The sequence below is a fragment of the Pelophylax lessonae genome, assembly GCF_965119305.1.
Source record: "Pelophylax lessonae genome assembly, chromosome: 10".
NCBI classification, from domain to species: Eukaryota; Metazoa; Chordata; class Amphibia; order Anura; family Ranidae; genus Pelophylax; species Pelophylax lessonae.
In genome coordinates this window covers 240221079-240245541 of record NC_138777.1, presented here as the reverse complement: position 1 = coordinate 240245541, position 24463 = coordinate 240221079, and positions in this window count along the sequence as shown.

Sequence of the window (24463 nt, the reverse complement as noted above, 5' to 3'; positions counted from 1 at the left end):
CTCTGCTTTTATAGGGAGGGATAGGATGACTATTTTTTATCCCGGTCAGCCAAAACTGTGTCACCGCTGTGGAGAAAAGGGGCATTTTAGCTCCTCTTGTTCAGCACTGATCTGTTCAGTGTGTCGGGGACAGGGTCATGTGGCCAGGGACTGCACCCAGGCGATAAGGTGCAACCTGTGCCTGCGCCTTGGCCACCCCTACAGCCGATGTCCTGAAGCCTGGCATAATATGGATAGAGAGGTGATAGATGATCTGTTAAGGCTGGACAGGATGGAGGATGAGGCCCCTGTTGTACCACCCTCCTCTGCGGTGACTGACCCCCCTGGTCTTGTGCAGGATCCCTCCCTAGTCCCTGTGCCCACCCCTCCTGTATCTGTAAGTTTTCCTTCTGTGTCTGTCCCTGTGTCCCCCCAGCCTACTGTACCGGCTCCTCTTGTGTCAGAATCTGCCAAGTCTGTGCCCCCTGAGTCAGTTATTCCCGATCAGTCTTCCCTTCCTAAGTGTGACCTTAAAGAAGCCCCCCACCCACCAGGAGTGGTAGAGGGTACCAAAAAGGGTGCTGCTGCGGCTTCCTCTGTAAAGAAGTCTTCTGTGAAGACTTCAAAGAAGAAGAAGAAAACAAGAGATGAAAGCATCTCTGAATCTGACCTTCAGTACCTGGAGGAGAGAAGGAAGGTTGTGAGGCGGAAGAGACAGACGGTGAGGACGGAACAGGGACAGGATGCCTCAGTGACTGTCTCCAACCGTTCTAGGGCTTCTGCTTGGGATATCTCCTCATCTGGGGATTCTTCTGAGCAGAATTCAGATATTGAAATGGAATTAGAGGAGGCTTCAAGAAAGAGAGAGGCTTCTGGTGATGAGCAGCAGAGGGGAGCTAAGAAGCAATCCACCCAATAACCCAAATGGCGGTTCCCCCTCCGTTAAAAGTGGTGACAATAAATGTCGCCAGCATTAAGTCGGTAAGAGCTCGTTCTATGGCCTTCTTTTTGTTCAGCCAATTAGATGCTGAAATTTTATTTTTGCAGGAGACTAGGCTCACCTCCTTGGCAGATATTCATATGGCCAAGAGAGAGTGGAGGTATGGTCCATCTTACTGGTCTCTTGCGGCCGAGCCTTACGGCGGGGTGGCGGTGTTGTTTAAAACCGGCATGGTAACTGTCCGGCGGGTTATTGAGGTGGAGATTGGGAGATGTATGGTCTTAGACGTTCTTGTGGGAGGGCAGGACCTGCGCCTAATTAATATTTATGGGCCACACACAAAGTGGGACAGGAAATGCCTTTTTACAAGGATCAAGCCATTTCTTTTTACATCCCGGCAAGTGGTTTTTGGAGGTGACTTTAATACTGTGACTAGGCCCAAAGACAGGAAGGACTTCAATGACCGGCTGGGATATGATAGCGTTTTTTTAAATAGTATGGTTAGGGATGCTGGTCTTGTGGATGTGCACATTAAGCACCTCCCGGATGACACAGGGTTCACCTTTCATCGAGGTAATAGTCAGAGTAGGATAGATAGGTTTTTTTTGAAGGAGGCCTCTGCTTTCTCACCCCCAGTGGTGCAGGCGGTGGAGTTCTCTGATCACTGTATGCTATCTGTGGTCTTGAATGCTTCAGATTTCCCTCAGAGGGGCAAAGGCATCTGGAGATTAAATTCGACTCTCCTTGAGGAAGAACATGTTAGACAATCCTTTGAGGAATTCTTTCAGGCACAGGTGACCATCCTGGACTTTTGCAGCAGCAAGGCTGAGTGGTGGGAGCTGACCAAAAAGAGGATTGCTGGATTCTTCAGGGGCCTAGCCAATAAAAAACAGTTTAATAGATACATGACCTACCAACGTTTGCGGAGGAAGCTGGATATTCTTGTCTCGAGAGGAGGAGATCCTGGGGCAATCTCTGAAGTGAAAATCCTCCTCAGGAAGTGTCAATATGACCGGCATACCTCTTTGGTTCTGGAGCGGGACTATGGGAAATACCACTCGCCTGACCCTTACCAGAACTGCAAACAGGGTGTAGCTGTTAAGATGGTCGTTGGCCTTAAGGATAGTACAGGTTCCTTGACAAAGTCCAGGTCAGGGATCCTGGAGGTCGTGAGGTCTTTTTATGCTGAACTTCTTGGGAGGAAGGAGCTTGACCGAGACAAGATGGAAAGCTTTTTGGACTCTATTCCAGGTCTAAATGGTGGAGATGTCCCTTTGATGAATTTGACAGAAGAGATCACAGTTGAAGAGGTGACGAAGGCAATTGAACAGCTTGCCATCAAGAAGTCACCTGGACCGGATGGTCTGACGGCTGAGTTTTACAAAGCCTTTAAGTCTATTCTGGCCCCACATTTGGTAGAGATTTTTAACAGTTGTCTTGCTGAGGGGGTGCTTCCTCCTTCCATGAGACACTCAGCTGTGATTCTTCTTTCAAAAGGTAAAGATCCTTCGATGATTGAGAATTGGCGCCCCATCAGCCTTCTCAATGTCGATAGAAAGGTGCTGGCGAAGATACTTTTCTGGCGCCTATCGGCAGTAGCAGAGTCTTTGCTTTCTCGCCATCAGCACTGTTCGATCCAGGGTAGGAGCACCTTCACAGCGGTTTTAGCTGTCCGGGAGGCCTTGGAGCAGTGCAGGGCTGCAGGCTGGGGAAAGTATCTACTGGCATTGGATCAGGCAAAGGCTTTCGATCGTGTCAACCATGAGTACCTGTGGTTGCTCTTTAGTAAGTACGGTCTGCCGGGTGGTTTTGTCGATTGGTTAAAAGTTTTGTATAAGGGGGCAGAAAGCTTCCCTCTTGTTAATGGTTGGGTTGGACAGTCCTTTGAGGTTGGTTCTGGGGTGCGCCAGGGTTGTCCGCTGAGTCCCCTGCTCTATGTGTTTGCAATCGACCCCTTCATCAGGAGGCTAGAGAGCAGCATGTTGTGTGGGGTACCAGTGGGAATCCCGGGTGAGCCGCCTTTGAGGGTTGTTGCCTATGCGGATGATGTGTCAGTGATTGTCACTGGGACAGATGAAGCGGAGGAGGTGGTCTCTCTGACATCACGGTACTCTGAAGCATCAGGCTCCAAGATCAATCAGGAAAAGAGTGAAGTTTTTTGGATGGGAAAGGAAGGTGAGGGGTTTGATCTCCCGGACACTTTTCCAGTGCCCCAGGAAAAAATTAAGATATTAGGCATTGAATTTGGACCTGGCGATTATGGCCTCAAAAACTGGGAAGGCAGGCTGGAAGTTGCCAATACTAAGGTGGTCAGCTGGAAGAGATGGAAGTTATCTCTGAGGGAAAGGGTTGATCTGATTAAGACTTACCTGATACCGATCTTCTTGTATGTCAGCCCTGTCTGCATCTTGCCAGTGTCTCTCTATGCTAGGATCTATAGTGTGTTCTTCCAGATGCTGTGGGGGAACAGACTGAACCCCATCAAGAGGAATGTCACCTATCTATCCAGGAGGGAGGGTGGCTTAGGTATGGTCAACCCCGTTCTTTTCTTTTCACTGCTATTTCTCAAGTTTAACATTGGTAGTATGCTTGCAGTGGAACCTCCTGGATGGGGAGGCATGTTTAGATCTTGGTTTAGGCCTTTTCTGCGACTTTGGGAAGAAGGTGGCCAAGTGAAGAATCTCAGGGGTCATCGTGGTCAGCTCCCAGCCTATGTCGCTCCGTGTCTGAAGTTGCTGCGGCAGTGGCGACTGTCGGCTGAAGATCTCAGATCCGCTCCGAGGAAAGTCCTTATGAGCCGAGTCTTGAGTGAAGTCTTTCATGACCCACTGGCCTTAAGGGATTGCCCAGGCCCAATTTTGAGGGAAGGGTTAAGATTGATTAATTTGGCTAGAGTCCCCCTTAAATTCAGTGATCTGGCCTGGTTGTGCTTCCACGGGAGGCTCTATGTTCGGGGCAATTTGAAATTCCGCAGTGGGATGGATCGTGGTTGTCCTCGGGAGGAATGTGCAGGTGAGGAGGAGACTATGGACCATTTTCTGCTTCGTTGCCCTTTTAACATAGAGGTATACAAACAGGTTGGGCGGGCCCTCGGTGTTCCTTTCCTCTCCAGGCTGGGTTATGCTGAGTGGGTGTACGGAGCATTCAATACTGGTGGGGGCTTTTGTTTGGATACACTTTTTTTAGTTAGTTTAGTAGTCCGTTATTACACATGGAACGCACGGTGTCAGGTCACCCTTCGGCGTAAAATCCTTCCTGTTCAGGTGGTGGTGTGTGACATTCTGCATGAGGTGGGGAAGATTCGGGCGCTTGAGAGAGACAAGTGGGGTCAGAGGGCTTGGCTGAAGGCGTGGAGGGGTTTCAAGCCTCCCTGACTGCCAGGAGTCTCTTTCCCGGGTGTGGCTTTCTGTCTCTTATCACCCTAGATTTTTTCTTAATGCTCAGTTTTTGATAAATGGCTGCATACATAGGTGATGGGTTGTGCCTCTTAGGCCCTCTCTGCTGCTTTATGTAAATAGTTTTCTAAGAATGTTGGAAGTGGATTATGTATATATTGTATATATTCTGCACATGGATGTGAATTCCTTTGTTTTTTTTTGTTGGAATATTGTACTATAGTTCTGTTTTTTACTTTTGTATAAAATATGTTGCTTGATTCTTTTCAATAAAAGATCAATAGTATCCCATCATTGGTGTCAGTGGGGGGAATAGTGTCCCATCTGTCACGAGGCTTACCTTTGTTGGAGTCTGTAACGCAGAGATGTACGCTCACCCTTGCAGATATCCACAGTCCAGTGTGACCAGGTAAGAAAGCCACCTGGCCTATGAATCTGTGCACGGGGGCTTGGCAGGGAAGGTGCTCCAATAAGCAGGACCGGCAGGAATACAATGGGAAGGGAAGTCCAGGAATAACTGTAGTCACTGGACGACACGAGTCCGGATAAGGATCGCAGGAACAACAAGGAGCGAAGGTAAGGATGGAAGCCGGGGTCAGTCTGGAACACACACTTGGGAAACAGGAACAAGGTCTGTCAATCAGGAACAAGGATCAGCAATGAACTGACACAGCTCAAAGTGAGAGGCAGTGTTTTATAGCTTGCTTAATTGAGCAATTAGTTTCAGGTTGACAATGATAGACAAGAGCACACTAAGGTGAAGTCCAGCCCCCTAGTGCTGCAGGCAACACCAGATTAACAAGACTGGATCCATATGAGCTGAAGTGTGGCTCAGAGGTAGGATAACAGGACAGAATGTCAAAACACACAGGTTCAAATCCCATGTCAGGCACTCAAGGGCGGCCATGCCTGACCGTCTGAAAGCCACGGTGAGAACCGTGACACCATCATTGGTGTCAGTGGGAGGAATAGTGTCCCATCATTGGTGTCAGTGGGAGGAATAGTGCTCCATCATTGGTGTCAGTGAAAGGAATAGTGCCCCATCATTGGTGTCAGTGGGAGGAATATTGCCCCATCATTGGTGTCAGTGGGAGGAATAGTGCTCCATCATTGGTGTCAGTGAAAGGAATAGTGCCCCATCATTGGTGTCAGTGGGAGGAATAGTGCCCTGTCAGTGGGAGGAATAGTGTCCCATCATTGGTGTCAGTGGGAGGAATAGTGTCCCATCATTGGTGTCAGTGGGAGGAATAGTGTCCCATCATTGGTGTCAGTGGGAGGAATAGTGCCCCGTCAGTGGGAGGAATAGTGTCCCATCATTGGTGTCAGTGGGAGGAATAGTGTCCCATCATTGGTGTCAGTGGGAGGAATAGTGTCCCGTCAGTGGGAGGAATAGTGTCCCATCATTGGTGTCAGTGGAAGGAATAGTGCCCCATCATTGGTGTCAGTGGGAGGAATAGTGTCCCCATCATTGGTGTCAGTGGGAGGAATAGTGTCCCCCTCATTGGTGTCAGTGGGAGGAATAGTGCCCCATCATTGGTGTCAGTGGAAGGAATAGTGCCCCATCATTGGTGTCAGTGGGAGGAATAGTGCCCCATCATTGGTGTCAGTGGAAGGAATAGTGCCCCATCATTGGTGTCAGTGGGAGGAATAGTGTGCCATCGTTGGTGTCAGTGGGAGGAAAAGTGCTCCAAGGGCCAGATAAAGGTGAGCACAGGGCCGTATTTGACCCCCAGGCTGCCGTTTGGAGACTACAGACCTGCGCAATGCTAAAAATAGACATAATTTCCTGGAATTATTGCCCCATTTATGACCCCCCCTTGGAATATGTTGGAGTGCATTCTCCGGGAGAGGAGTGTGTAATATACAGAGAAATCCTATTCTATGAGATGGAAATAAACCTCTTTCATGTCTAATATGATTGTCCTCAGAAAGCGAATTGCTTTCCATTTGTACTTTTTCCTCTTTGTTAGTAAATAACTCCTTTTGATAGACAATTACATTTGCAGAAATTTCCTCGGTGGGGTTGCGGTTTCGGTACACATGCGTGTTATATAAGCGATTATTTGTGCCGGAGAACTTGTTTGTTAGAAGTGGAAGAAATCAGCGGAGAGCCTCTTATGGGGCACAAGGTTTAATGTGGAGGATGGGAGCTGCTGGGGGGGTAGAAAATGGTTTGAATTGTAGAGATTTAGGGAACATTCTATGGTGGCTTCAGAGCTGAGAGGACATTCGTCCAATCCGGTCATCTACAGCTGGATTGGGGAAAGTTTGAGGACCCCTCTATGGCTGTATGAATGTAGAAAGATCTTTCACCACTTCTGGACCGGAAGATTTTCCCCCTTAACCACTTAAGCCCTGGAAGATTTTACCCCCTTCCTGACCAGGGCCTATTTTGCGATTCGGCACTGCATGAATTTAACGGACAATTGGGCGGTCGTGCGACGCTGTACCTAAACGAATTTGACGTCCTTTTTTTCCCACAAACAGAGCTTTCTTTTGGTGGTATTTGATCACCTGTGCGATTTTTTGATCATGCGCTATAAACAAAAAAAGAGCGACAATTTTGCAAAACTAACAATATTTTTCACATTTTTTTTATATGAAATTCCCCCCCAAAAAAATGTAAAAATCAAAATTTTTTAACATTTTCGGCCAATTTGTTCATTTGAAAAACCATATTTTGATTGGTTTGCGCAAAAGTTATCACGTTTACTAACAAAGGGAAAGAATTTTGTCATTTTTGTTGCTTTTTTTTTAATGGCGGCGATCTGCGATTTTTTTTGTGGGACTGCGACATTGCGGCGGACAGATCGGACCCTTGACTGACATTTGTGACACTTTTGGGGGTACCAGTGACATTACTACAGTAATCAGTGTTATACATATGCACTGTTACTGTAAAAATGACACTGGCAGTGAAGGAGTTAACTGTATTGGAGAGGGAGGGGTTAAGTGTGTCCTAGGGGCGTGATTCTAACTGTGATTGGCTGTGGCTACTATTGTAAGAACAGAGATCAACGGTCCTTGTGATCTCCATTCTTACACAGGGGAGAATGACAGGCGGCTTTGTTTACATTAGCTGCCTGCCTTTCTTCCGGTGTAACGGAAGATCGCGAGTGCCCGGCGGACATCGGGTCCGCCGGGCACACGCGCGGGGGGGTCCGTGACGGAGCGGGAGCGCGCCTCCGGCGGCGCACGCTCGCTCCCTAGAGCCTCACAGGCTAGCGACGTAGCGGCGGTCGGCAAGCGGTTAAAGAGGTTGTAAACCCACTTTACAAACTTTTACCTATAGGTGCTATAAATGTATCCTAATCATGCACCGTTTAGGAGATATTTAGAGTGCAAACAGCCAATGACGCCACCCGTGCCGTTCCTTCAGAGCCCAGTGCCGTGAACGGCGGCTCCCGCATGCACACGCGGGGGTGATGTAATCGCGCCTCCGGCCAATCAGATGGTCGAAGGACAGGAAGCAGGAAGCAGGATGGCCGGACATGTCGGCCGTCCTGTCGCTGAGGTGGCGGCACGGCGGGGACTTCTTTTTAAGGTAAGTACTTCATAATGAGCTAGTATGCGATGCATACTAGCTCATTATGCCTTTCTCTTTACAGGGATTTTTTTTTTCTCGTTTTTTTTAAATGACTTTACTTCCTCTTTAATGACCAGGCCATTTTTTGCGATTCGGCACTGCTTTATTTAACGGACAATTGCGCGGTCGTGCGACGCTGTACCTGAATACCATTTGTGTCCTTTTTTATTTTTTATTTTTTTATTTTTTACTAGTAATGGCGGCGATCAGCAATTTTTAGCGGGACTGCGACATTGCGGCAGACAGATCGGACCCCTAACTGACATTTTTGGGGGGACCAGTGACATTACTACAGTAATCAGTGCTAAAAATATGCACTGTCACTGTACTAAGGACACTGGCAGGAAAGGGGTTAAAACCAGGGGCGCACAAAGGGTTAAATGTGTCCCTAGGGGGTGCTTTCTAACTGTGTGGGGGATGGGCTTTCTGCATGAATACAGAGACCTTTGATCCTAATTAAGAGGATCCCTGTGTTCAATACTGACAGAACAGCGGTCTGCTGTGTTTACATCGGCAGACCAGCGTTCTGTCTGCACAAGGAGCGATCGTCGGTGCCCAGCAACAATCGCAGCCGCTGGACCCCTTGATTGGCTCCCCCTGTGGTGAATGGGCGTGCGCCCCCACTAGCGGTCCTGTGATGCGATGTACAGTTACATCGTTTTGTGGGACAGAGCCGACCTGCCGCAGTATAAGTACCGCTGGAGGTCAGCAAGTGGCTCAGTAGAATAGAATTCAGTGGCCGGGTTATGCAGGCATGGCTGACCTCTACCTAATATTTGTAGGCAGCCTTACTCCTTGGGTAAAGGTGGTTGGGGGGGGGTTCCTTCTTTTTTACACTCCATATTCCAGACGCAATGCTCATTGGCCAGTTTATTGGACTCCAGGAACCGGATAGGTCATCATGGGTACAGTGACAGTGCATATTTTTAGCACTGATTACTGTATTAATGTCACTGGTCCCCCCAAAAGTGTCAAAAATGTCAGTTAGGGGTCCGATCTGTCCGCCGCAATGTGGCAGTCCTGCTAAAAATCGCAGATCGCCGCCATTACTAGTAAAAAAATAAATAAATAAAAATGACATAAATCCCTCTTCATTATCAGTATCTTCGCTGACTGTAGCCAATGGCGAACTCCGATGTTCTCTGTGTCCTGCTGGCTGAATGTGTATTTGAGGTTGTGTAGACGAACGATCGTTGCGTCTCTAAGTTATATTATCACAAATTTCGTTCATTCAATAAAAGTATTTCAAACTTTTCAATCAAATTTTCGGGGCTGAAAATTTGAAAACCGATTATCGTTCGTCCCCCACTTTCAGAAAATGGGCCGAACATTCAAAACAGAATGTGCGATTTTTGGTATAGTGTGTAGCACTGCACCCCCCCCCCCCCCCCGTAAGGACTGCCAGATATCCACACTGCGGGTCCCCCTGGTTACCAGCACACGGCTATAAGCAATGCAATTTTCTTAAGTTCTTGGCTCCCTCTTCAATAATCAGTCCGGGGGCATTTGATTGTTTTGTTATTTATTTTATAATGGGGATAGGAGAAGGAAATAGTGGGATACTCCAATTTAACCATTCACAGTAACTGAGGGCTTCTATCCTCTCTACCTCACTTCAGGGTATGGAACAGCCAGGCTGGTCATTCATCCTGCCACTTTGGATGAATAGGGATTAAGTCTCTTGTTTTCCTTCAAGATGACTTGGTGGACAGTCTCTTATCTTATCTTCAGGACACTCTCCCCAGCATCCTCTATCTCTCTCTTTCTCTGCTGACACCCGTCCACTGACTATCCTATGAGCAGGGGTGGGCCCCCTCAGGTCAGGCCCCTTGACACGAGTCCCTGTACTCACATTACTGCAGCCCCAGGGTCTCCAGTGTCTCCCCTCTCAGTCAGCTTCCCTGGACTTCTGGGTTCAGCTCCTCTCAACAGTTCCTCTGGCCCTCAGGACGACCTCCTGAGACCGAATGGCACCTCTACAGAGGAGGAGGCAGCCGCCCCCCTCCCTCCGGGACTCCGCTCTCCAACGAAAGACCCCAAGCACATGTGCTCCCGGCTTTTTATACAGTATTCCAACATGCACCGAGGTGACCTGCCCTCTGCCAATCATCAGGACTGTATAAAAAGCCTATGCACCCATTCGTCAGGTTTGCTCCCACTTTCCAACATGCCTTCCTATTGGACCAGCATGAAGCACTTCTCCAGACTGAATGAATCGCACACTGAGTACACTGAGCAGACCTCACTAACAGATCCTTCTCTCTGGTAGGCAGAGAACAATATAGATTTACCTGCTGCTCCTCTGATAGGCAGACAGAGCCAAAAACTATACTCTCTCACTAGCACCTACCTAAGAGGGTGATACACTCACCCCCACCAAACCCAGCCATGTCCTCACTAGCACCTACCTAGGAGGGTGCTACACTCATCCCCTCGCCAAACTGAGCCATGTCCTCACTAGCACCTACCTAGGAGGGTGCTACACTCACCCCCCGCCAAACCGAGCCATGTCCCCACTAGCACCTACCTAAGAGGGTGCTACACTCACCCCCGCCAAACCGAGCCATGTCCTCACTAGCACCTACATAAGAGGGTGCTACACTCATCCCCTGCCAAACGGAGCCATGTCCTCACTAGCACCTACCTAGGAGGGTGCTACACTCACCCCCCGCCAATCCGAGCCATGTCCTCACTAGCACCTACCTAAGAGGGTGCTACACTCATCACCCGCCAAACCCAGCCATGTCCTCACTAGCACCTACCTAGGAGGGTGCTACACTCACCCCCCGCCAAACCGAGCCATGTCCTCACTAGCACCTACCTAAGAGGGTGCTACACTCATCACCCGCCAAACCGAGCCATGTCCTCACTAGCACCTACCTAAGAGGGTGCTACACTCATCCCCCGCCAAACCGAGCCATGTCCTCACTAGCACCTACCTAAGAGGGTGCTACACTCATCACCCACCAAACCCAGCCATGTCCTCACTAGCACCTACCTAGGAGGGTGCTACACTCACCCCCCGCCAAACCGAGCCATGTCCTCACTAGCACCTACCTAAGAGGGTGCTACACTCATCACCCGCCAAACCGAGCCATGTCCTCACTAGCACCTACCTAAGAGGGTGCTACACTCATCCCCCGCCAAACCGAGCCATGTCCTCACTAGCACCTACCTAGGAGGGTGCTACACTCATCACCCGCCAAACCCAGCCATGTCCTCACTAGCACCTACCTAAGAGGGTGCTACACTCATCACCCGCATAACCCAGCCATGTCCTCACTAGCACCTACCTAAGAGGGTGCTACACTCATTCCCCGCCAAACCCAGCCATGTCCTCACTAGCACCTACCTAGGAGGGTGCTACACTCACCCCCCGCCAAACCGAGCCATGTCCTCACTAGCACCTACCTAGGAGGGTGCTACACTCACCCCCCGCCAAACCGAGCCATGTCCTCACTAGCACCTACCTAAGAGGGTGCTACACTCATCACCCGCCAAACCCAGCCATGTCCTCACTAGCACCTACCTAAGAGGGTGCTACACTCATCACCCGCATAACCCAGCCATGTCCTCACTAGCACCTACCTAAGAGGGTGCTACACTCATCCCCCGCCAAACCCAGCCATGTCCTCACTAGCACCTACCTAGGAGGGTGCTACACTCATCACCCGCATAACCGAGCCATGTCCTCACTAGCACCTACCTAAGAGGGTGCTACACTCATCACCCGCCAAACCCAGCCATGTCCTCACTAGCACCTACCTAAGAGGGTGCTACACTCATCACCCGCCAAACCGAGCCATGTCCTCACTAGCACCTACCTAAGAGGGTGCTACACTCATCCCCTCGCCAAACAGAGCCATGTCCTCACTAGCACCTACCTAAGAGGGTGCTACACTCATCACCCGCCAAACCGAGCCATGTCCTCACTAGCACCTACCTAAGAGGGTGCTACACTCATCCCCTCGCCAAACAGAGCCATGTCCTCACTAGCACCTACCTAGGAGGGTGCTACACTCATCCCCCGCCAAACCGAGCCATGACCTCACTAGCACCTACCTAAGAGGGTGCTACATCACCCCCCGCCAAACCGAGCCATGTCCTTACTATCACCTACCTAAGAGGGTGCTACAAGTGCATGGCCAGCATTAGTTAGAGGTGTCACTGCTCCTGGTTTGGTGTTTGGCTTCCTCTGACTGATGGGAACACATCATACATCACTGGACAGGTTGCTTCTTCTTATCTCTGTGGTTTATCCAGTAATGTATACTTTGTATCCATGTTATATTTCTCCTGTTTTTCTCTCTATTGCAGCCTGTGCAGAGCAGAGCAGAGAAGCAGAGAGCTTGGTTGTTTCTCCCCCTAGCGCCCCTGCAGAGGTGACTGTAGAGGAACCCCAACATTCGCCGGTTGTAGAAGCAGAATCGGGAATCCTGGCACCAAATTCCGGCCTTCTGCAGGTCACAGAAAGAAGACGTAAGTATTCTGCACTGGATTGCTGGTACCTTTAGTCTGGGGCTGTTTTCAGATCATGGACCCCCCACTGGTTGCACAGCATAAAGAAGAAGGCCAATGTCCAATCTGCACTCTCGCTCTTGGTGGAAACTCGCTTTAAAAGAATCATTAGGAGGGCAAAGAAGCCGCTCACGGGCTTCTCTGGTTATACTTGCTCACTTGGCCAGACCAGTAAGTCCTGACTCCACTGCTGCTTCCTCACTGGTGGGATTCATGGATTCAATTGGATGTCAGGTGTTTTCTGAAACCGTCACGAACACAATGTCCCCTGCGCTTAGGAAAATCGCCCCTCCACACATGTTTAGATCTCCGTTATACTTGGAAGCGGATAGCCACAGTCTTCCTGCCCTTAAAGACTTGGTGAAGTCTACACCACTGCAACCATATAAAAACACACAGGGAGCGCACCGACCCAGTGCATTATCCTGAGACAAATCATTTATTGAATAAAAACAAGGTAAGTATTATTATCACAAAGTTGCAATTGTTAAAAGCGCATCACAGAGCTCAGCAAATCCCATCCAAGTGTATAAAGATATACAACAGAAACCAATGGCTCTGAAGAAGAGGAATTCCTCGAAACACGTCAGCCCAGGGGGTATTCCGTTTCTGTTGTATATCTTCATGCAATTGGATGGGCTTTGCTGAGATCTGTGATGCGCTTTTAACAGTTGCAGCTTTGTGATAATAATACTTACCATGTTTTTATTCAATAAATGATTTGTCTCAGGATAATGCACTGGGTCGGTGCGCCCTCGGGATGTCAGGTGTTTGTGGGATTTATCTTTAAGGCTCCATTCACACTTGTGTGACTTTAAGTTGCACCGATTTTGAAGTGCAAATTTGGATGGTTTCCACTTTGGATATGACTTTGGCTTTGACCAGTGAAAATGGACAACTGTTGCTCTGTATAACATTCAGGTACGACTTTCATGGAACTTTTGAGGGTTACCATTGAAGTCTATGGTCTGACTTTCATGCAACTTGAGGGCCAAAGTAGTGCATGAACTTCTTTGAAGTGGCTGCAACTTTAAGTTGCACATATATGAATGGTTATCATTGGAAAATATGGGGAATGACTTGTCATGTGACTTTGATGTCGAAAGTCGCATGACAAGTCACACAGTTGTGAATGGAGTCTTGGGCTCGGCTCACATTGCTGTAATCTGATTTTTATCCAACTTTCATTGCTATTATGTAGGTACACTTTGAAGTGGTTTGCATATTGTATGGGACCAAAATTGCACTGGAATCGCGCCAAAGTAGTATAGGAACCTTTTCCAAAATCATGCTGTGTTGAGTTGCATTGATGTGAATGGGCACCATTGAAAACAATGTGATTTCCATTGTCTAGTGATTCTGTGCGACTCAAGTTTAATGTGAGATCGCACTAGTGTGACACAGACATGCAAAACCTAGAAAAGCTCATCAAGCTGGAATTTACGTAAAGCCCAACTACAATTTTCTTTCTAAATTCTCCTATTTTTACATTTAGAAAGTCCAAAACAGTACTCACCCTCTACTGTTGGACCACCCTTTGCAGCTATAACAGCTTCAACTCTTCTGGGAGTTGAGCAGGCCAGCCAAGTTCCTCCACCCCAAACTCGCTCATCCATGTCTTTATGAACCTTGCTTTGTGCATTAGTCCAAATCATTTGGTGGAGGGGGGATTATGGTGTGGGGGTGTTTTTCAGGGGTTGGGGTTGGGATTGGCCCCTTAGTACCAGTGAAGGGAACTCTTAAGGTGTCTCATGATCCACCATACCAAGAAGTATGGGGTATCCCATCATACCCAGAAGTATAGGGGAATCCCATCATACGTATATGGGATTGTATGGTTGGGGCGGGTATAGGATTGTGTATATGGGATTGTATGGTTGGGGCGGGTATAGGATTGTGTATATGGGATTGTATGGTTGGGGTGGGTATAGGATTGTGTATATGGGATTGTATGGTTGGGGCAGGTATAGTATTGTGTATATGGGATTGTATGGTTGGGGTGAGTATAGGATTGTGTATATGGGACTGTATGGTTGGGGTGAGTATAGGATTGTGTATATGGGACTGTATGGTTGGGGCGATTATAGGATGGTGTATATGGGACTGTATGGTTGGGGCGAGTATAGGATGGTGTATATGGGATTTTATGGTTGGGGCGAGTATAGGATGGTGTATATGGGATTTTATGGTTGGGGCGAGTATAGGATGGTGTATATGGGATTGTATGGTTGGGGTGGGTATAGGATGGTGTATATGGGATTTTATGGTTGGGGCGAGTATAGGATGGTGTATATGGGATTGTATGGTTGGGGTGGGTATAGGATGGTGTATATGGGATTTTATGGTTGGGGCGAGTATAGGATGGTGTATATGGGATTGTATGGTTGGGGAGGGTATAGGATTGTGTATATGGGATTGTATGGTTGGGGTGAGTATAGGATTGTGTATATGGGACTGTATGGTTGGGGTGAGTATAGGATTGTGTATATGGGACTGTATGGTTGGGGCGAGTATAGGATGGTGTATATGGGATTGTATGGTTGGGGCGGGTATAGGATGGTGTATATGGGATTTTATGGTTGGGGCGAGTATAGGATGGTGTATATGGGATTGTATGGTTGGGGTGGGTATAGGATGGTGTATATGGGATTTTATGGTTGGGGCGAGTATAGGATGGTGTATATGGGATTGTATGGTTGCGGCGAGTATAGGAAGGTGTATATGGGATTGTATGGTTGGGGTGGGTATAGGATGGTGTATATGGGATTGTATGGTTGGGTTTTCTTTTTTTTTTATTGGTTGAGCCAGATGGACTTGTATCTTTTTTCTAAACTGTGCAGGTTCACCGTACCTACAGGTAAGATTTATTATAGGCTTACCTGAGGATAAGTAAAAAAGCAGACTTTACTACCGCTTTAATATGAGGGAAAATCATTAGCATTCTGTTGATTACTTACATGAAAGCATTGTATCCAGGATAGAGAGCGAGATCTGAAACAGTGGAAAAGCTTTGTTATAAATCTACACAGAAAGTACAAGAAAAGGTAAAATCGCAGTAATAGAATATACCGGTACCTTGGACATTTTGGACTGTTCTGAATTCTTCACAGAAGAAGCGGGCTGACAAAAAGCTTTGCCAATCAACACAGCCAACAGATCTATAGATTGAAAGATGAACAACTTTAGACAACATGGAAGCTGTAAAAGTAGCAAGCAAAGGACACTATGCACAACCCCCATACTGCTAAGCCTATGGGCATGCAAAGATTCCTATTCATGCTTAAAATGAGACTTTGGAGAACTTACTAGATATGATCTTTTCCACAAACTCAGCATCGGCAGATGAATTTTCCAGCGCCCGCATTTCCATGCAGAACCAATCCACAGCACGGCTCATGTCTGTACAACTGAACACAAACAATGTATCAATGATCAGAGAAATTGTGTTATGCATCAAATGCCATTCACATATTGGAATCTACAAAAAAGGCATTTAAAACGGGGGTACTTGAATGCTGCTACGTTGTGCTATTGAATGCTATAAGCAGGGCTCAAAATTTCAATTCCTGAGCTACTAGCAATGCCTTAAGGGTTTGCCTAAAGGTTTGCCCCACCCAACCCCTACCAATGTAGAAGTTACAAAAATAAATATTAATACAAACTTTATCAGTGCCCATCAGTGCAGCCTCAGCAGTATCCATCAATACAGCCTATCAGTGCCCATCAGAGCAGCATCATCAGTGAAGTTTATCAGTGCCGCCTAATCAGTGCCCATCAGTGAAACCCCACCAGTGCCCATCAGAGCAGCCTCACCAGTGCCCATGAATGCAGCCTCATCATTGCCCATGAATGCAGCCTCACCAGTGCCCATCAATGCAACCTCACCTGTGCCCATCAATACAGCCTGATCAATGTCCATCAAGGCAGCCTGATCAGTGTCCATCAATGCTCATCAATGCTGCCTCATCTGTGCCCATCAATGCAGCCTTCCCTTTGCCCATCAATGCAGCCTTCCCTTTGCCCATCAATTCAGCCTCATTTGTGCCCATCAATGCAGCCTCACCTGTGTCCATCAATGCCCCCTCTATAGTGCCCATGAATGCAGCCTCACCAGTGTCCATTAATGCAACCTCACCTGTGCCCATTAATGCAGCCTGATAAGTGCCCATCAATGCAGCCTATCGTTTGCCCCTCAATGCAGCCTGACCAGTGCAGGGGAAGAAAGAGGGAAGGAAGAGGAAAGCCGGTCAGATTATCACAGAGTGGGGATCCCCCGCTGTAAAAGCTTTCGTTTGAATTGCCGGGCGGTCACTGTCACACACGGTCCCACCTCTTGGATCTGCTCCTATGGTAGATGTCACATGTCCCGGCATTGGACCGGTGTTCTGTCTATCAAAGGAGCCAGGCCAGGAGGCGGTGCTGTGTGTGACGGCGAGCGCCCGGCAATTCAAATGAAAGCTGTTACAGCGGGGCGATCCCCGCTCTGTCATTATCCGGCCAGCTTTCCTTTTCCTCTCTTCCCCTGGGAGAACGTCTCCCGAGGCAGCCCAACACTCGCCCTCAATCATTTTCTACTCACAAAATGCGAGCAGGCGAGTGGAAAATTTTGAGGGCTGCTATAAGACTACAAAACTTACAAAGAGGATCACTCACACCTATACACACTCTCTAAACTTGTATCAATGTGCAAAATAGTATTCAAAAGTAGTGCCGTGCTCCCAAATGCTAATGTGCTAGTATCACTTTAAATCTGTTTGTATAGCAATTTTCAGAATCAGCATATCATATCAAACCATGAATAACAAAATAAACAATGTATCAGTCCATAAAGAGTCCTTTGGTTTGAATTTGCTTGCATATGCTTAATCTTTCATAAAAAACAGACGACTTGTGTTCACCTCTCCAAACGACTTCTTCCTTAATTATTGGTTGGAGGCAAAGATGTTTTTATTACAAATGATGTGAGCAGACTGCAAATCCTCTTTAATATTTGTTGCATTTTAAATATTTTTATGATTCACATGAATTTCATTTTGTATATTGCACGTTAAGATATTGTTTACATGGTAGATCACCACAACTGGAGGTAGTAGCGCTGTTCACTTAATTTATTTTTCATTTTTGGGGTTTCCATCCAATAAGATAGCAGCTACACTTTTAATTATTTGAATAAGCCCGGGTTCACACTACTGTGACTCTGAACCCGACACCCCTTTGGGACTTCATCGCGGCTTGCATAAGACTTCTTTAACCACTTCCATACCGAGTCATGTAAAATGACGTCGGCAAAGTGGTTGTCTAGATCCGGGCCGCCGTCATATGACGTCGGCCCGTTCTAGCTGCTACTGCGCGCCCCCGGCGGCGCGCAGCGGCGCGATCAGGGATGAGGCTCGTCCCTCGGACATAGCCCATCACTGATCAAGGTAAACAGCCAATAGAAATTGGCTGTTTACCACGTGATCGGCTGTGTCAATCACAGCCGATCACATGAGCGGCTCCTGCACGAGCCGCTCGTTCTCTCTGCAATGCGCGCCCCCGGGGGCGCGCAGAGCAGCGATCGGGGACGAGGCTCGTCCCTCGGACAGAGTCGATCCCCGATCTAGGTAAAGAGCCAATGAAATTGGCTCTTTACCACGTGACCGGCTGTGTCCAATCACAGCCGGTCACAAATGTCAACAGAGAACACGGTAACTAGCTGTCACCGTGTTCTCCTCCTCACACACTGATCCTGTGTGAGGAGGAGATTGTGGTAACAGCTGGTTACCAACTACAGTGCACCCTAAACACACTGATTGCCCCCCCCCCAATAAAGAGCACCTGTCACTAGCCCATCAAAGTACCCGAGTACCTGTCATCAGGTACTCAGATGACAGGTACTCGGGTACTCTGATGGGCTGGTGACAGGTATTCGGGTACTCTGATGACGGATACTCTGATGACAGGTACTCGGGTACTCTGATGACAGGTACTCGGGTACTCTGATGACGGGTACTCGGGTACTCTGATGACGGGTACTCGGGTACTCTCATGACAGGTACTCGGGTACTCTGATGACAGGTACTCGGATACTCTGATGACGGGTACTCGGGTACTCTGATGACGGGTACTCGGGTACTCTGACAGGTACTCGGGTACTCTGATGACAGGTACTCGGGTACTCTGACAGGTACTCGGGTACTCTGATGACAGGTACTCGGGTACTCTGATGACAGGTACTCGGGTACTCTGATGACAGGTACTCGGGTACTCTGATGACAGGTACTCGGGTACTTTGAGTACCTGTCAACGGAGTACCCGTCATCAGAGTACCTGAGTACCTGTCACCTACCCATCAGAGTACCCGAGTACCTTCCACCTGCTCATCAGAGTACCTGACGCCTGAAGTACCCAAGTACTTGCCGCCTGCTCATCAGTACCCATCACTACTCATCAGTACTCATCAGTACCTATCACGTATCAGTACTGATCATCAGTACCCCTCAGTATAGTATCACCTATCACCTATCAGTCAGTGAGTACTACTCATCAGTACCTATCACCTGCCTGTCACCTGCCCATCAGAGTACCCGAGTACCTGTCACCTGCCTATCGGAGTACCCGAGTACCTGCCACCTGCTCATCAGTACCAGAGTACCTGTCACCTGCCCAACAAAGTACCCGAGTACCTGTCACCCTTCATACAGCCACCATGTCCAAGTCCAAAAAGGTTTATATACGTCGTCCGTTTAAACCTAAATACCGGTGTTATGGCAGCAGATAGCTGCCATAACCCTGGTATTTTTTTAAACGGTGGACAGTTGGCTTTCCGATAAGGGTGGTCCCAGCGGCGGATTCGCCGTGGGATCACCCTTCCGGGATGGCGGAAGAGGCGCCCCCCCCCCCTCCCGACGCGTTCCGGTCCTTTTCCCCGCTTACCGGACCCGCCGGCAGCGGGGAAAACGATCCGGTCCCGAATCCTCACAGACAGGATGTCGAGTGAGGGCAAGCTTGCCCTCACTTGACTCTATGGTCTTGGAGGACCGGAGCTACGGAAAATGTTGTTGCCTAGCAACCGGTTTAAAGGTCCTTTTTTTTTTTTTTTTCATTTTATATTATAATTATTTTTTTTTTTTTTTTTTTCTATCTTTTAGTGTACTTGTGAGATCTGAGGACTTTTTGACCCCAGATCTCACAAAAAAGAGGTCCTGTCGTGCCTATTTCTATTACGAGGAATATTTACATTTCTTTTAATAGAAATAAAAATGATCATTTTTTTTTTTTTTTCTAAACGGTGTAAAAATAAAAAATAATAAATAAAATAAATAGTAAAAAAAAAAAAAAAAAAATTAAAGCGCCCTGTCCCCGTTAGCTCGCGCGCAGAAGCGAATGCATACAGAAACCCCGCCCACATATGTAAACGGTGTTCAAACCACACATGTGAGGTATCGCCGCGATCGTTAGAGCAAGGGGAATAATTTGAGCCCTAGACCTCCTCTGTAACTCAAAGATGGCAACCTGTAGAAATTTTTAAATTGTCGCCTATGGGGATTTTTAAGTACCAAAGTTTGTCACCATTCCGTGAGCGTGCGCAATTTTGAAACATGACATGTTGGATATCTATTTACTCGGCGTAACATTATCTTTCACATTATGGAAAAAAATTGGGCTAACTTTACTGGTTTCTTATTTTTTAATTAAAAAAAGTGAATTTTTTCCAAAAAAATTGCGTTTGGAAGACCGCTACGCAAATACGGTGTGATAAAAAATATTGCAATAATCTCCATTTTATTCTCTAGGGTCTCTGCTAAAAAAAAATATATAATGTTTGGGGGTTCTAAGCAGTTTTCTAGCAAAACAACTGATTTTAGCTTGTAAACACCAAATGTCAAAAATAGGCCTAGGCAAGTGGCTAGGATGCATGATGATGCTCCTTGGATGTTAGGCCCCTCTATATGGCTAGGCTGTGAAAAAGTCTCACACATGCGGTATTGCCATACTCAGGAGGAGTGGCAGAATGTATTTTGGGGTGTCATTTTTGCTGTGTACATGCTATGTGTTAGGAATATCCTATAAATTGACAACTTTGTGTAAAAAAAAAAAGTTTTCATTTTTTTCCCACATTTTCCAAAAACCTGTGGAAAAAAATGATATGTTCAAACGACCCATAATGCCTCATAGAATATACGTTGGAGTGTTTGCTTTCCAAAATGGGGTCATTTTGTGGACTTTTCCATTGTATTGGTGCTCTAGGGCCTTGAAAAGTGTGATAGGTAGTAAGAAAGTTTTATGTGTATTTATGCTCCTAGAACGCCTGAATGTGCTTCTTGGACGTGGAGTCTCTTTTTGTGGCCGGGCTGTGTAAAAGTCTCACACATGTGGTATCGCCATACTCGGAAGGAGTAGCAGAATGTATTTTTGGGTGTAATTTTTGCTGTGTACATGCTATGTGTTAGAAATAGCTTATAAATTGACAACTTTGTGGGAAAAAAAAGAAAAAAAAAATTTTTTCTTCATTTTCCCAAGAATTGTGGGAAAAAATTACAACTTCAAAAAACTCACCATGCCTCTTACTAAATACCTTGGACTGTCTACTTTACAAAAAGGGGTCATTTGGTCGGTATTTGTACTGTCCTGACATTTCAGGGCCTCAAGAAAGGAGATAGGCAGTCAGTACATCTGGTGTGATCAATTTTCAGTAATTGGTACCATAGCTTCTAGACTCAATAACTTTCACACAGACTAAATAATATACAATAATTTGGGTTAATTTTACCAGAGACATGTAGCAGTATACATTTTGGCCCAAATGTATGAAGAAAATTTTATTTTTTGCAAAATTTCATAATTGAAACTAAAAAAAAGTGTTTTTTTTTCAAAATTTTTGCTCTTTTTTTGCATATATCACGAAAAAAAAAAAACCCCAGTTGTGATCAAATACCACCAAAAGAAAGCTCTATTTGTGTGAAAAAAATAAAAATTTTGTTTGGTTATAGTGTAGCATGACTGAGCAATTGTCATTCAAAGTGTGAGAGTGCTGAAAGCTGAAAATTGGTCTGGGCAGGAAGGGTGTCAAACTGCTCTGTATGGAAGCGGTTAACAGAAATCAATGCAAGTCATATTGAAGTCGCACCAAAAGTAGTGCAGGAACCTTTTTCTAAGTCGGAGCAACATCCAATTACAACGGTTCCGATGCCGTTAATGAGGCGCGACTTGTCATGCAACTTTGAACTCCCAAGTCACATGACAAGTCGCGGCAGTGTAATCCGGGGGTAAATCAGAGATACTGTGGCACAGATCTGAATATTTTTCCATATTCCATTTACAGTATAATGAAGCTCTCTTTAGCATCTCATGTATTGCAGACTCGTGTTTGCTGCAATGCCCTATGAATGCTCTATCAGGCCATACACACAGGCCAGTCTTACCTCTCCAGTACATCCTCTATTCCTACTATGTCCATACTGTGCAAGTGCCACACAACTTCAAACACTGGAGGGCGCTGCCGAGCAAAAAGAAACAGTGATGTAAGAAACAGAATGGCTTCAAAACTGATTTGCAGCAACATCAGCAACACAACTCACTGGTTGTTCCCAGATCTCCTTCAAGAAATCCGAGCATCTGAAACAATTCTCTGTCTTCAGCACTTTCAGTGTCTTCAGAAAAGCCGTCAGCCTGTCCTAAAAATATGATAGAAACGAGGGACTGTTAGGCATGTTCAGAACTTGTGCATGACTACATTTATCGACCCCGGAAAAGGTGTCATTCCCCAATCTAATGAGAGTGAGAAATCTGGTAATTAACCCTTACTCTACTGAATTTTTATTGTAAAGCAAAAACTTAACACACGCACCCAATATACAAATATACACCCATAAGTGCACCCAACAGTAGAAATCGGGGGATTTGCCCTTAATAAAGCGGTGGAATACCCCACAGATTTACATGCATTCAGATTTCTACTACAAAGATTTTAAAAAGTGGAAAAGTCCCTGATTTCCACTGCTATTTACTCATGGAAATACGAATGTAAAAATTAAAAGATTTCTGACTGTTTAATTCTGATCAACAAATGGCTTCATATGTAACAGGTTAGCAATGGAAGTGTATTTACTAGGGATCGACTGATATCGTTTTTTTTTGTTGCAGATACTGATACCGATATTTTGGCCATTGCATATCGGTATTGGCCGATATTTTCGTACAAAAAAAAAAAATGTTTTAATTATTTTTTTTATTTGACAGGTACTCTTGTGGAGGGATCTGGGGGTCTAAAAGACCCCAAACCCCTCCTCTGCACTAAAAAGCATTTAAAAGGCCAAGTTTGGCTGTTTTGAATGCTGTCGAATCTGGCGCCAGACAGTACCCGGAAGTGATGTCTCTCATGACATCACTTCTGTTTTTTTACATGGAGACCCGATCAGAGCCGAATGCAACTTTGATCGGGTCTTCGGCGGCCGTGCAGGCTGGTTGCCCGGGTCTCCCGGTGGGATGGGAGACCCGGGCGAGCCGCGGCAGGCAGCGGGAGGGGGGGGGATGTCCCCTCCCGCTCCATTTAATGACAGCCGAGCGGCTTCTCAGCTATGGATGCCGGTACCGGGGTGATGCCTCTAGCTGCAGGGATCACTCCGGTACAGCACTCTCCCGAAATATCGGCAATATCGGTAACATGGTAACCTCAGGGGCCAATTCCAATATATCGGGGAAAGTGCATATCGGCCCTCTATATATCAGCAGCTTTGGCGATAATCGGTCGATCTCTAGTATTTATAGTTACTACATTTTTTTTTTGTTTAACCACTTCCTTACCATAGGAGGTTATATGACGTCCTAGGCCCTGAGTGGAGATATCTGGGTGATGGGTGCAGCTGCAGGCATCATTCAGATATCCTTTTTTTCTACAGGCGATTCCCTGCACAGTAAAAGCCCTCATAGCAGCTGTTTAGCTTGATTCCTTTTACAGGCATTGTGAGGTGATGGGGAGGGGATCCCCCCCGTTGCTTCTCATGGCTCACTCGTTTGATCAGTGAGTTAGGGAATGAATTGGCCAGCAGTGGAAGTTTACCATAGAGCTGGCCGTGGACCAGATGGTCCCTGGCCAGCTCTATGACCCTTGGAGGCCAGAAGCAATGTCATGACGTCACTTCCGGCACCAGCAGATGTAAACGCTGCCGTGTTTTTTTCTGGGAAGCATAGATCATTTTTTTTAATCTCAGGCTTTTCAGCCTAGAGGAGAAATGTGGGACCCCAGATCTTTCTGTAAAGAGGACCTGTCATCCCTATTCCTATTACAAGAGATGTTTACATTCCTTGTAATAGGCATAAAAGTGATCAAAAACAAAAAAATTTAAAGGGAAAGTGTAAAAATAAAAAAATGAAAAGAAAATAATAAAAAAACAATAATTTAAAGCGCCCCCGTCCCCTTGTGCTCGTACGCAGATGCGAACTCATACGTAGGTCACGCCCGCATATGTAGACGACGTTCACACCATACATATGAGGTATCCCTGCGAACGTTAAGAGCGAGAACAATAATTCTAGTGCAAGACCTCCTCTGTAACTAAACTGGTAACCTGTAAACATTTTCAAAAGTGTCGCCTATGGAGATTTCTAAGTACTGAAGTTTGGCGCCATTCCACGAATGTGCACAATTTTTAAAAAGTGTGACATGTTGGGTATCTATTTACTTGGCGTAACATCTGTGACAAACTAACTCAGGACAGGGGATTTTGGAGGGGACTGCAGGCTAGCCTCTTGCCTACTGACTATGGGCCCTGGCATTTAAGGGAACACTGCTCTTTGCAGTGCCATATTAAGAGCCTTATAGGCCCCTGGGCAATGCAGTGCACTGGGGCCCCCTGCCTACACAATCACGCACAAGAATAAAATTGCAAGTTATCGATAAGGCGATATTTATTTTTATTGGTATATACCTTACTATATACATATTACAGGGACCAATATATACTACAAGAGAGTACAACTACCTGGAGTATATACCTTACTATATACATATTACAGGGAACACTATATACTACAAGAGTCTCTTGTAGTATATAGGATTCCCTG